Raw genomic sequence first — 13,955 nt, 5'->3', positions numbered from 1 at the left:
TAACATGAAAACAGCCCAAATATCCAATTACAACTGAATGGACTGAGAAATTGTGGCACATTCACACAATGGAATACTACAAAGAATTCAGGAACAATAATTTTGAAAAATACTACTCATACTGGGAGGGATTGAAAAGCATTATGCTGAATGAAATAATTCAGTGTCAAAAGGACACATATGATATAAGACCATTATTGTGAAAATAGAAGGATAACAAAAAAACATGTATGGGGGCCCAAGATGGAAAGAAGTGGGATCAAAGAGGTGAGGATGGACAGGGGAGAAATCACAAGGTAACACAGTTTGTTCGGTAGATGGAGGGGTTTAAGGAAATGGGAAAGATCCGATGGGGACCTGAAAAGATAGGGTTTTGGTAGGCATAGTTCAATGGTGATTAATTTTTAAAAACATATATGGGAATGATTGTATGACACACAATGTCAATGCAGCAAAATAGGAAAAACAATGTATACACATTTTGAAAAAGAAAAAGACATTTGCAATGAATAACTTATTAACTAGACAAAATAAAAAGAAATATGAAACATGAAGCTGAGTAAAATCTCAATAATGCTATCTCATACTTACTAGAAATAGAAAAAATGAACAAAGTCTGACAATATTTAAGTGATGGCAAAGATGGAGAGACCCTTAACCTCAATAATTAGAAAAATAAAAATTAATATCACAATGAGTCACTATATAACACTCAACTGACAGAAATGAAACTTCTTTTAAAAGTAAGTGTTGAGAAAGATGGAGGACAGAAGGAATGTGCATAAAGAATATGCTATCGGTAAACATAAACTGACAGAACAGTATGGAAAACTACTGAACATTATCTTTGGTGTAACTGTCATATTACTGATAAACTCTACAGAAAAGCTCTTGTGTGTATATATATATCTCAAGATTCAAAAACATAATAAATGTTTAGAAGAGAGAATTCTTAGAATATGAAGATAGAAAAGCTTTAGAACATACGAGTCTTACTTGACTCAGCAGTACCTAACAACAGCAACAACAACAACAAATAACAAATAGCACATATACACCAAGATGCACAAACATAATGTTTAAAATACCATTTCTAGAATATGAATAATATTGGAAAGTGCCCAAGAACATAGGAAAATAGTCCCAGTAAAATAATGATGACTCTCTCTATATATTTATAATGACAAATATATATTCCCATTACAATGACTACTATATATATATAAAATTTAAATAATTATATATTAAGGTCATAGACATAGAAAGAAAATAATGTATTACATGTCAATATGGAAGAATCATACAAACATAAAACTGAACAGAAGTTGCTCCAAATACATGTAAAGAGTGATTCTACATAAAGTAAAAACAAAAGCACAATGAACTTGTTTTGAGATTTACTATATAGTAGCCTAGTGGCAAGAAGCTGCACTGCAAACAGAAGGCACACGGTTAGAATCCACCAGCTGTTCCACAAGAGAAGGATGGGTAATCTTCTCCTGTGTGATTACTGCCTCTGAAAACCCACTGAAGGGTCAGCTATGGATTGCAATGGTACACAACAACAATAACTCATAAAATTTAGGATCAGTATAAATGAAACTGAACCAGATATGAAGTCTCTTACCAGCTCTCTTAGGAAATTCTGTTGAGGGAAATCTCAAAGATGTTATAAGATAACCATTTTCTGTTTTCTGACCAATGAATTTTACTGTTAATGCTGCATATGGTAGGCACTGCCTAGGTTTATCTACTGGCTTTGAGAAAACATTGTATTCATAAAAGTATACCTGAAAGGTAAAGAAAAAAAAGACAGGGTAAAATACAGATTAGTTTTAGAACACAGATATAAGTAACCTGTTATTGTTTTAGAACACAGACATAAATAACCTACTTAAAAAAACTTATGTAATTGCATGTTATTTATCTACTTTCATATACTCCCACCCTTTGCTTTCTTAAGTTTCAGTTTTATTGTAGATAACATTTTTCTACTCCTATATTATATATTATTCCTACATTATATTTTAAACCTAGAAGTATATATTATTTCTTTGATAGAATACTAATGTCTGCAGTTTCAAAAACAGAAAAAAGGTAAATATCTCACATATATTCTGAACTGACTATAATTTTAGTATGAAAAGTCAATTAAGAACTTACAATAGCTTGATAATCATTTATGTGACTGTATATATACAGAGAAGTAAATATCTAATAAATGTTTCAGCAATATATAATAAGATTTAAATCTAGTAGTTTGTTGTACGAGATACTTCATAGTAAAGGATCCTTGTGAGCACAAAGGGAAGGTGCCTTGCTGCTATTTCTAAGACCCAATGATCTATGGAACCACCATGGAGTAGTTCTTCTTTGTCACATGGGGTCATTGTCAACTGAAACTGATTGGATAGCATCTAGCATTAAAAACAGTAAATATTTTCCCCTCTGAAAACATACAGATCAAGAACATAGTTATAAAATGGCCTGTTTAAAAGAGAAGTTCACATGTTTTATAACTTAGGAATTAATCTACTGAAAAATCTAAAGAGTGACTGTACTTTGAATAAAGATAAGTGTAAATTTGGAAATTTCTTTAACATTCCAAAATCACAAATACTGAAAGAGCTTTCTCTATTTATGTAAGGTCTTATTATTCTCAATTAATCTCATTTAACATTTTAGGAAGTTGTTATAAATTTGTACACTGTGAAACATAAACAGTAAAGAAGTTAAATGGAAAAGTTAACATACTGCTGAATTGTAGGCTTGTAGCTCAATAGTATCTTTCAGAGAAGGTCTATTTCTTGACATATGGCAATCAAAATTAGGAGAAGGATCCAAAGAAACTTTATTTTTATCTAGCGAAGGCTGAATTTTCTTCACTTTTCCAAAGAGAACCTAAACACAAATAATTAAAACAAACCAAAACATTTTTAAAAATCCTCATGTATATGGAAAAGAAATAAAGGCTAACACTATTTTAAACAATAAAGAGGTATTAACACAATCCATGTCTCAGAGATGAATGAGATAACGTAACACTGTAATTATGTCAAGTTTCACTCAAATTAATGGTAAGATTTAGAATAATTGCAGAGAATCTTTCAAAAAACAACAGTGTTGCTTTTTAGTCTGAAACCTAATCTGGAAGACTAAACAAGAACAGCCCAGAAATTGTTGTGGATGAGGAAGGCTTGGTGTCAGAGATAAGAGAACAGCGTAGGTGACCTGCACTTTTGTTAAGCATTTTGAATCCCAATTTGTTATCTAGGAATTAATTAATTATTATAGTTCTTCCCCAGTCTTATTTTGAGAGCCTTCTAATTTCAGAAGTTCCTCTTCTGGTGCCGTATCAGACAATTTTTCACCGCTAGTCTTAAAGTTTTCAAAGGCTAATCATTTCAGAAGCGGACTGCCAGTCTTGTATCTGAAGTATCACTGGCATAGTTTCTTGCATCACAGCAACTTCCAAGTCACCACAGTAAGATAAATTGTCAGGTAAGTGGTGATTTTACCATTTCATATTTATTATACTGACAATATTAATTGCAACAATTAATACTGATAATATATTAAACTATAAGTCCAGTAATTTGGTTTTTGTCAGTATTCTTAAGACACACTTTCAGAGAACACCAGTTTGGATGAAAGAGACCAAAAGGTCAATGAGGACAGAACAAGATGTACACTGTGAAGATAATAGTAATAAAAATAATAATAATCTTTGCTTACTTGGAATTTTGTTCTGTCCTGCACATTCAGGTAAAAATAAAAGTACAGAGGAAACATTTCAGTGATGATGATTAACAATAATAATGATTATTAGTTAACTTACATAATGTAAAAAGACTAGCAGCTCACACTGAAATTACATTTACATAAATTGAAGGTTAATCATCATATATATTTTACATTTGACTTAAACAACTTACCTTAAAAATTAAAATATTTTCTACAGTACTGTTTTTACTATGAGCATAATTCAAGGCAACATCAACGTGTCTAAATGTATAAATTCCAAGAAGAGGATTTCCTAATATCTTTAGTGTTGAAGTTTTAGTACTTAGTCCATTCTGATAGATCTCTTCTGCGTCAACATGACGAAGTACTAGAAAGCAGAAATGTTCCTCAATTTCTCTTCCATGCCTTCCATTCTCACGCATCTCTGACCTAAAATGAAATAATGTATAAATGGAAGCAGATTTTTAAGAAATTTATTAGCTTATCACAGTAAGATTTAATGAAATTAATAATATTCAGAGATGCCTATCCTACAGTGATAAATTAGGATGAAAACCACTTAAGAATTCAGGAAAAGAGCTGAATAACATCCTATACATCTGTGTAAGTCAGTAAGGATGGTAAGGACCAACATTTCTTTCTTTTTTTTTTTTTTTGGTATACTGTGAAACTGGATCTGACTAGACTGCCCCTCCTTCTCCAGTGAAGTATCTCGTGGATTCAAACCACATGCCTCTGGGATTGCAGCGCAGCTTCTTGCCATTAGGCCACCAGAACTCCCTAAGGACCAATATTTTTCGAATGTCGCTACTGTGCCAAACAATGTTAGGTGTCAAGCTTTACATGTACTTTGTCATATCATTCTCAATTCTTTAACAAGGTAGTATTATTTTTGTTACACACATTTTCCAAATGAGGAGCAAAAGACTCAAATTTAAACTTGCCCAAGTAAAGAGTTGTTGTTACTAGGTACCATCGAGTTGAGTATGATTCATAGCAACCCTATGAACAAGAGATCTGAATCCTGTTCTATCCTGTGCCATCCTCACCATCTCTGATACACTTACAGCCCTGCTGCATACCAATTCATGCCTGTTAGTTTCCAGATTATACCAGTCATGTTACAGAAAGAAAAGTATTTCTTTCTTGTAGAAGCTGTAATGGTGCGTTCCTTGTGATGCTAACTGACTTGTCAGCTATTTTACTCTATCAGCAACTTTGAGGGATGTCTCCTTTCATAAAAATTATAGCTTCAGAAACTTGATGGAAGCCCACTCTGATTCAGAATGAACTCCCTGATATAATGTGTTTTAAAGAAACACAGTACATACGGTCAATTATTAAGGTATTCACGATTGTTCAGAGACATAGAGGACAGCTAGGAGAAATCAAGGTAAAGGTTGGTTATAAACTCTATTTTGTTAGTAACAAAATAATGAATCACCTAGGTAAGATTATATAACTTTAAGTACATAAATTCTGGAAATGTTAGATAGGACTCTATCAGTATTTACATTAAATAAAAATGCTGTTAAGAACTGACATTAAAAGAGAGATTTTCAGACTGGATATAAAAAACAGAAGACAAACTACTATGTATGTAGTCTGTAAGAAACTAAAAAAAATATCAAAATTAACTCAGCACTGAAATGTTAAATTGTGTAGTTATACTGTAGTCTGCAATATGGACTGAAGCTCACGATCAGGGAAATGAAGATTCTCACCACTGGGCCAATTGGCAGCATCATGATAGATGGACAAAGTCTGTTAACAGCTTCAGCTTGCTTGGCTCCACAATCAACACTCTTTTTTTAAAAAATTTTATTTTATTAATTTTAATGAACATTTAGAGAGATTCTGGATTTCCATTCATTCATTGTTGCACTTTTCTCCCTGCCCAACCTCCCCACCCCAGTTTGCTCCTCTCTTTGAAAAGTAAAAGAAAAATTCTTTATTTGGTACACAATCCCCCCGCACTCCTCCCACCACCCCAGTACACTCCACTATGCAACCTTAATTCTGGACTCTATCATATATCACTTTTAAATTATTCTCTCCCTCATCTGTTTCAACGCAGTATACATAATTTATCCAGTTTTTCTCAATCTTACCCCAACCCTGATATCAGTCCCATTCTACAACAGTAGCACCATGCAGTATTTGTCCTTTTGTAACTGAGATATTTCACTCAGCATAATGTCCTCCAGGGTCACCCATTTTGAATAATATTGCACGAGTTCCTTGTTTTTCAATGCAGCATAGTATTCCATTGTGTGAATATACCACAGCTTCTCTATCCATTCGTTTGTTGATGGGACTTAGGTTGTTTCCAACTCCTTGCTATTGTGAACAAAGCCGTGATAAACATGGATGTGCATATATCTGCTTGGGTGGCAGTTATGGTCTCTTTGGTGTATATTCCCAGTAGTGGAACTGCTGGGTCAAATGGTATCTTTATTTGCAACTTTTTGAGAAAAGCACCACACCACCTTCCACAGTGGTTGTACCAAGTTTCATTATTATTATTATTTTTTAAACTTCTTCATATAAAGGAGAGAAGTATGGCTGTTACATAGGTAGATTAGAAAAACCTACAGAACTGAATGGTGGCCTACCAATACTAATGCCAAGCAGAAATATGCCTGACACTTGGATCTCACATTAAATAAAAACAGATTCTGAATTCAAAGTTATGAACTAAGTGTCTAATACTTGAGCTCTAGCAAAATGTAAGATTCTATAGTCTCAATTAATATAATGTCTACCCTGGGTAACTATGGCTTCCCCTTCCTCCTCAAACTCCTCCCTGACCTCCACAACCCCTCAGCCTCTGTGATCACCTCTCTCTCCATGACCATTTCCTCAATCGTCATGGTTCCCACTATGTTAGTATCTGTTAGCCTGCTGGTATCCCCACCCTGGTATCCACATCCTGTATAGAAAAGCGGGATCCATCACAATCACTACCTTGATATGCATCTTTGCAGCTACCATGAAAACCACCAGGCTAGAACCCCAAATCTCGATAATCACAATCTTAGTAGGCACCTCATCTTCCACTTTCTCCATTTTTTCAGCCTTTCTGATGCCATTTCCTTTTCCTCACCCTTGACCACCATGACCATAGTCACCATGTCCACCTCTCCCTCCTCTTTGTTTATCTTCCTAGCATGTTCATAACCACCTCTCCCTCCTTGGCCTCCTGCTTGCTTCTGAGGGCCATCATGTCTTCTCTGTCACGATGGAATCTCTGGGGGTGGAGGTCCAATTTATTGGGTTTACCACCTCTGTCAGGCATCCTGTTCACCAACACCATTTTGATGGCACTGGTAATCTCTTTTCTGTAAGTCACTCCTTGCACTTAAAATATTTCACATGTTTTGTTTTGCAGCCAATGGATGACCAATAGACATGGTAGTTTAAGCAAAGAAGATTGAGTGTTTTGGCTTGTGAACCTCTGCTAATTTTTCTATCTCTTAGCTCTGTGAGGCCAGGCAAAAACTGCACAGTGACATCCAAACCTTTTATCAGCAGCTTTGTACAAGTTTCATATTCACTGGGTATGGCTTGGTCAATTAATGGCTTAAATCTTTTCCCAGTGGGCTGTTTCCAAAGGCTAGTAAAGGCACATGATTAGACAGAACTTTTGCTAATGTCTTCTGTACTTCCCCCCTCATCCCGCTAAAGAATTGGAATGTAGTTATTTTAGCTGGAAGTCTATGCATTCGTACAGCAAGATATACACCCTTAAACTCCTCAAAGACCTAACTAGTGCCTGCTTCTTGAGCTTTCCTTGGAGTCACAGCCACTCTGGCTGGGTCTAGTTCTCGGATGAAGTAAGTTGAGTAAAAAGAGGCAGCAGTTCTGAAGAAGAAGGAACTTGGGCAAGAGCCTGATGTCAGTTAAAGATGGAGACACTTCATTTCTTCTAGAAGCCCATTCACCTCAAGATGAACTTCTTCAGCTCCATTCAGGTTCTTAGCTGCTTGCACATCTTCTTCTAGTTTACCACACAGGCTGTCAATTGGTTCAGTGTTTAGGATTTCTGTTTTCTTGATGTTGAGGTGCAACCCACACTAAAGGCTATACTCTTTGACCTTCTGCAAAAGTGCTTTGAGTGTTGTTGTTGTTGTTAGGCACTGTCAAACTGTTTCACAGAGCAACCCTCTGTGTAACAGAATGAAATAGTGTGCAGTCCTACGCCAGTCTCATGACAGTAGGCATGTTTGGGTTCACTGTTGTAGCCACTATGTCAATTCATCCTCATCTGTATTTGGCTGACTCTCTCCTTTACCAAGCATGAGATCTTTCTCTAGTTGAGAAGTTCTTAAGGACAAAGACAGGCAAAGTCTTCCCATGCAATTTAAAGCCTCTAAAAACCCGCTGAAGGTCAGCTAAGAGTCAGTTCTGACTTAATGAGACAGAGATTTTTTGTTTAACTTACCTAAAAATATTTATTAAATCTAAATTTTTTATCTAAATATAAATATTTAAAAATATTTATTAAATGACAGAAAAAATAGTGTAATATATCATAAAACAAATAATATCTCAAACTTCAAGTTCGAGGAATTACCTTTTAGCAGTAAATTTTTTTTCCAGATCCTCATTGTGAACTAGTTTTGTATCTCCAAATTGCCATGATGACTGTAGATCAGCGTTTACATCAAGTCTGCACTGGTTAAGAGTATCATGTATAGAGCTATACTCCCTCGTATTGGTGCAACAAGGTGACAAGTAAACTAAAGATAGAGAAAAGGATGAGTAGGTATTTGGATAATGTCATCAGACAATTGAAAACTATCTGGCACAAGACTCAATACAACCTAGTACTTAGAATTTGAAGGCAAGGATTCACGTTGAATGCTGTGTAGGAATAATTTATAATATAGACATCTATATTTTCTACAAGGAACTCTGATATTACGGTGCATAATAGATACTGTATCAGACTACTAACTGAAAGGTGGGCAGTTCAAATGTATCAGCCACTTACTGAAGAACAATGAACAGTCTCCTCCTGTAAGAATTTTATTGATGTCATTAGGGGCTGTCAAGTCACCCTTGGAAACCTGAGATGGAGTCACTATGAGTTAGTCTTGACTCAATGGCAGTGAGTTCTATTTAATATAAACATGAACTGTGCTTTTCTCTGCATAACTGCAATCAATCAAGACATAGTGTGTTAAGGGCGAGGATAACACTGGTTGTTTCTATAATTGGGGAAATGTCATTCATCTGTTCTTTTCTGTAAACTGTCAGATACTGTTCTAAATCTGAGCATTCAAATTAAGACAGACTAGGAAGGAGGATTGGCCATCCATTTCTGAAATAACAGGCCTTCGATAACCTTGTGTACAACAGAGCACACTCAGACTAGCAGATATGACAAAGGAGGAGGAACAGTTGCAAACAGACACTCGTGATTGGAACATGAAATGTGAGAACCATGAATGTAGGAAAATTGGACACTGTTATGACAGAAATGGAAGGCATAAATATGGACATACTAGTTATTGGCACAATGTGATGGACTGGCATGGGACGTTCTGAGTCAGACAATCATATGATCTACCATGTCAGAAATGAAAAGGTGAGGGAAAATGAGGTTGCTTTCATAGTTAAAAAAGTAATTTCTAGATCCATCTTGAAATAGAATGTTGTGAGTGACAGGATATCCACACAAGGTAGTCCAATGAATACCACTATCAAATATATTCACCAACAACTATAGCCAAAGAGGAGGAAATAGAGGTTTTCTACCAATTTTTGTAGTCTGAGATTGATCGGACATTCAATCAAGATGCATTATTAGTAATGGGTTACTGGAATTTAAAAGTTGAGATAAGAAGGATCAGTACTTAATGATAATTAAATTTAACATGAGCACAATTCTGGAATTCCTAGTCTCAACGGTTATCCTTAATTTACTATGATGCACAAAGCTGAGTGGTTTTGTACAGTCAATAAAGCACAAATAAACATCCTTCTAACATTCTAGTATTTCAGCCAAGATTCATGATAGAGTAGCCCAACTTCAGCAGTCAAAACATGGTCAAGAGTTGACTGTCGAACAGACCATCAATTACTCATACATAAGTTCAAAATGAACTGGACAATGAACCAGGATGGCAGAAGAATTAATACCTTTGTGCTTGGAGAAGAGTACTGAATATCCCATGGGCTGCCAAAAGAATAAACAAACAAACAAATATATCTTGGAAAAAAGTGCAGCCAGAGTGCTCCTTGAAGACAAAGATGATAAAGCTTTGCCCCACACACTCTGGGTATGTTGGTAAGAGAGGCTATTCCTTTATTCCTTGAAGAGGGATCTCTGTCCTATCCTGTACCATCCTCACACTTCTTGACACACTAGAGCCCAGTGTGGCAGTCACTGTATCAGTCCACTTGGTTGAGGGTCTTCCTCTCTCTGGCCAACCCTCCACCTTTGTCTGTACTCCTAGTGATAGGCACTTGGTTTCCAAAAACAGGACCTCATGCTTGGAAATAAATTTCGCTACTGTGAACACTGATACTCTGAACACTCTTGTACGTATCTCCTGGTCCAGTATTTTGCTTCTCAGATTCAAAATATGCCTAACTAAATAAAAAGACAGGATTTTGTTCCTTTGACATAGGATAAGCAAGACTTTGGCAAAGCTTCTCGCATAAGGCCCACCACTGACTGACTGTTCTGACTGCAATCACCCCAAACTCTTGCTCCAGCAGGTCTAGACCAATGCTATCAGTCCTAGACACCCAAGTCTGGGGCTGTGAGACCAGGATCTCTCTTTATCCCAAAAGTGTCAGGGACACCGAGGCAGCTGTACCCAGACAAGCATTTCACCAGAAATGACTGGCTCTGAGGACAAATGCTGAACAAAGTCATGGTTTTCTTATGGCTGTTGGCAAGGCTTTCACCTCAGAGATGTCTCTCTGTGCATTTGAAATACGTTGTCCCAACCCCGGCCCAGGTCACAATATAGCATGCAGTGGCAGCAAGTGCAGCAACAAGTTGCAAATCTGAAAGTGACCAGTAACTTGGGCCAGCCCCTTCTCAGCAGGCCCTTACAGGAAGACACTAATATACAATCTTGTATGAAGGCTAGTTTGGGCCTCGGCTATCTAGCAGGTATGTTCCAGCCAGCAAGGTACAAGTTTTGTTATCTTTTCTTATCTAGCCTTGTAGGTCATAGAATGTGTCCTCTGCCTCATTCTTTTGGTTACAAACAAGTCACAAACCCACCTAGATTCGTGGAGAAGAAGCTAGAGTCCTTCGATGGTGCAATAGAGATTAACCACTTGACTGGTAATGAAAAGGCTGAAAGTTCAGATCCCCAGAGGTGCCTCAGAAGAAAAGACTGGCAACCTGTTTCTGAGAGATCGCAGCTTTGAACTCCCTATGAGGCAATTCTACACTGCACACGGGAGATTGCTGTGAGCTGGAATCAACAGGACCTGGTTTGGATTTTTTTGTTGTTGTTCTTTACAAATGTGCAGTGAAGGTTTAGAACATGTGCGGTGGGGTCATTTCTGGAAAGCAGCGTCTGTCACACATATTCTCTAGAGTGTCCACTCTCCTCCCCTGGCCCTGCTTTTACTACCAGGAGGGAGTCAGATGGCAGAGGCAAGACTGGGCACTCAGGAGAAGGGGTGGGTCCCCAGGAGCCTATAGACACAGGCAGAGGTGCAAAAGACTTCTCCAAAAGAGTAAGAAGAGGTCCTGCAGACCGGGGAGGGGGAAATAGTTGACATGTGACAAGAGACTAATCTCTAAAACTTACCAGATACTCCAACAGCTTGACAAGAAAAAGACAACCAAATTACAAAGTGGGCAAAGAATATGAAAAGACAATGTCACCAAAGGTGATATTAAGATGGCTAAAGGAATATAAGAAGAAATATTATTAGGTGTCACTGAGTCGAGTATGAGTCATAGAGACCCAAAGAACAACAGACTTGAACCTGTCTTATCCTGCACCATCGTTATCATCTCTAACACGTTTAAGTCCACTGCTGCAGTCTTCCTTTCTTTCACAAGTATGATGTCTCTTTCCAGGGAAAAGCCTCTCCTAGCAACACGCCCAAAGAATGAGAGACAAAACTTCATTAACTTAAGAGTGCAATTTCTAAGGATGGTGCAAGATTAGGCAAGGCTTAGATCTGTTGTTTGGAGTTGCTATGAGTTGGAGTCAGTCAATGTGATGGGACCTAACAATAACAGCACCAGAGAGAGGAAAGGATGCCTTATCAGATCTGTTGCTGGCAAAGGCTAGGTTCCCGACTTGGTCTCCTCTATTACCACCGTAGCAGGAAGGAATGGCTCAGAGGTAAGGCTAGGCCCTCCATTTATCTTTCAGTAACAAAAATTCATGAGTGTGGTTTTTCTCTTTGGTGTTTTAAGTATTACCAATTACGTTTTATATTTTCAGTATTCTATTTTCTACTTCCTAGGCTTTCCTTGAAGCTTTTTTCCTTCCTGTCTCACCTGTTATTTATAGGATGCAATATTCTCCAGCATTTAGACTTTGCTATTTAGGAGATATAAGTAAGGAAAACTAAAGGAATATACTATTATATTGCTTCTCAAGATCCAGGGTCCATAGCTTGTCTATCAGTGTTGTAGGGTGTTCTATTTTGTTTTTTAATTATGAATTTTAATGAAAATTTACAGACACTTTGGATTTCCATTCATTCACTTTTGCACTTTTCTCCCTGCCCACCCCTCCCCACTAGTTATCTCTTCTCTTTGAAAAGTAAAAGAAAAATTCTTTCACTGTTTTACAATCCCTCCCCCCAGGTATACTCCACGATGTATTCTTTATTCTGGACTCCTGTCATGACAGTAATACCTAATCACATATCCCTTTTAAACAGTTTTCTCCCTCATCTGTTTCAATGCAGTATACATAATTTATCTCCTCTTTCTCAGTCTCCCCTCAATCTCAATTTCAGTCCCATTTTACAACAGTGGCACTATGCAGTATTTGTCCTTTTGTGACTGAGATATTTCACCTCAGCATAATGTCCTCCAGAGTCAACCATTTTGAATAATATTGCATGAGTTCCTTGTTTTTTAATGCAGCATAGTATTCCATTGTGCGAATATACTGCAGCTTCTCTAGCCATTCGTTTGTTGATGGACACTTAGGTTGTTTTCAACTCCTTGTTATTGTGAACAAAGCTGCGATAAATATGGGTGTGCATGTAGGTTTGTTTTATATGTATATTCAGTATTTGTCTGTGTACTTTGTGGAAGGGACAAGAGAAATGTGTCACTTTACCTTCTCTGGAACAAGAGGTACATGTGTATTTAATGTACTTAAGATCTGACTTAACATAAAGAGTTAAAAGAGATGAGTAAAAAATAATCAGATATACAGCATTTTTAGAAAAATCTCATCTTCCACAGATATATTACCTTTACCAGCTGTCCTTCTGATCTTTGGAATGGTGAATTTCTTTAAAGGATTGGCTTCTATACCAGTAACTGATAAATGTTCACTGCTTGAGTTCATTTTCCATGTCTTGGGTTTAGTAACTGGTTTCATTTCCATTTTGTACTTGGCCTAAAATAAATCCAACTTTGTGAAAGAAACAAAACAGAAAGACTTATGTGGCAATGACAATAACATAGCATTAAAAAAAGCTCTTAAACAGAATTTAATAAAAATATATCCCTGGTCACACTGGCAACAGGTTTCAGTATCAACTAGATTACCCAAGATAGAGTATGAATTAGCAACTTTGGCAAAAGTACTTCTTCTGTAGCTTTAATAAACATTTTCTTATTAACTTATGTCACTGTGTTTGAGTAGCCAAAGCCTCTGTACTCCTAAAAAAACCCACCAATTTCCAAACATAACAATTTTTATTAACATTTTTGGCTAAACTGGTTCTAAATATTTTAATTTTTAAAAGTATTGTTCTGATGGTCATCTGCCAACTTCAAATTAGAATTCTTGGCTTTAGGAAAATTTAGCAAAATTGTTTTGACAGTTAACTTTTTTTAAAATTTTTTTTAATAATTTTAATGAACATTTACAGAGAATTTGGATTTCCATTCATTCATTGCTGCACTTCTCTCCCTGCCCAGCCCTCTCCCCCCACCCCCCAGTTCACTCCTCTCTTTCAAAAGTAAAAGAAAGACTCCCTCCCTGGTACACAATCCCGCCGCAGCCCTCCCACCACCCCAAGTACATTCCACTATG

General features: G+C 36.7%; 1 pseudogene; it reads right to left on the bottom strand.

Annotated features, from left to right (window-relative positions):
• Positions 1-6,793: 6,793 nt before the first annotated feature.
• On the bottom strand, positions 6,794-13,301 carry LOC102856281 (annotated as a pseudogene).
• Between the last annotated feature and the right edge of the window lie 654 nt (positions 13,302-13,955).

The sequence above is a fragment of the Elephantulus edwardii genome, unplaced genomic scaffold (genome assembly GCF_000299155.1).
Source record: "Elephantulus edwardii isolate Elephantulus edwardi_28Jun2011 unplaced genomic scaffold, EleEdw1.0 scaffold00031, whole genome shotgun sequence".
Lineage (NCBI taxonomy): Eukaryota > Metazoa > Chordata > Mammalia > Macroscelidea > Macroscelididae > Elephantulus > Elephantulus edwardii.
This window is presented reverse-complemented; position numbering and strand designations above follow the sequence as displayed.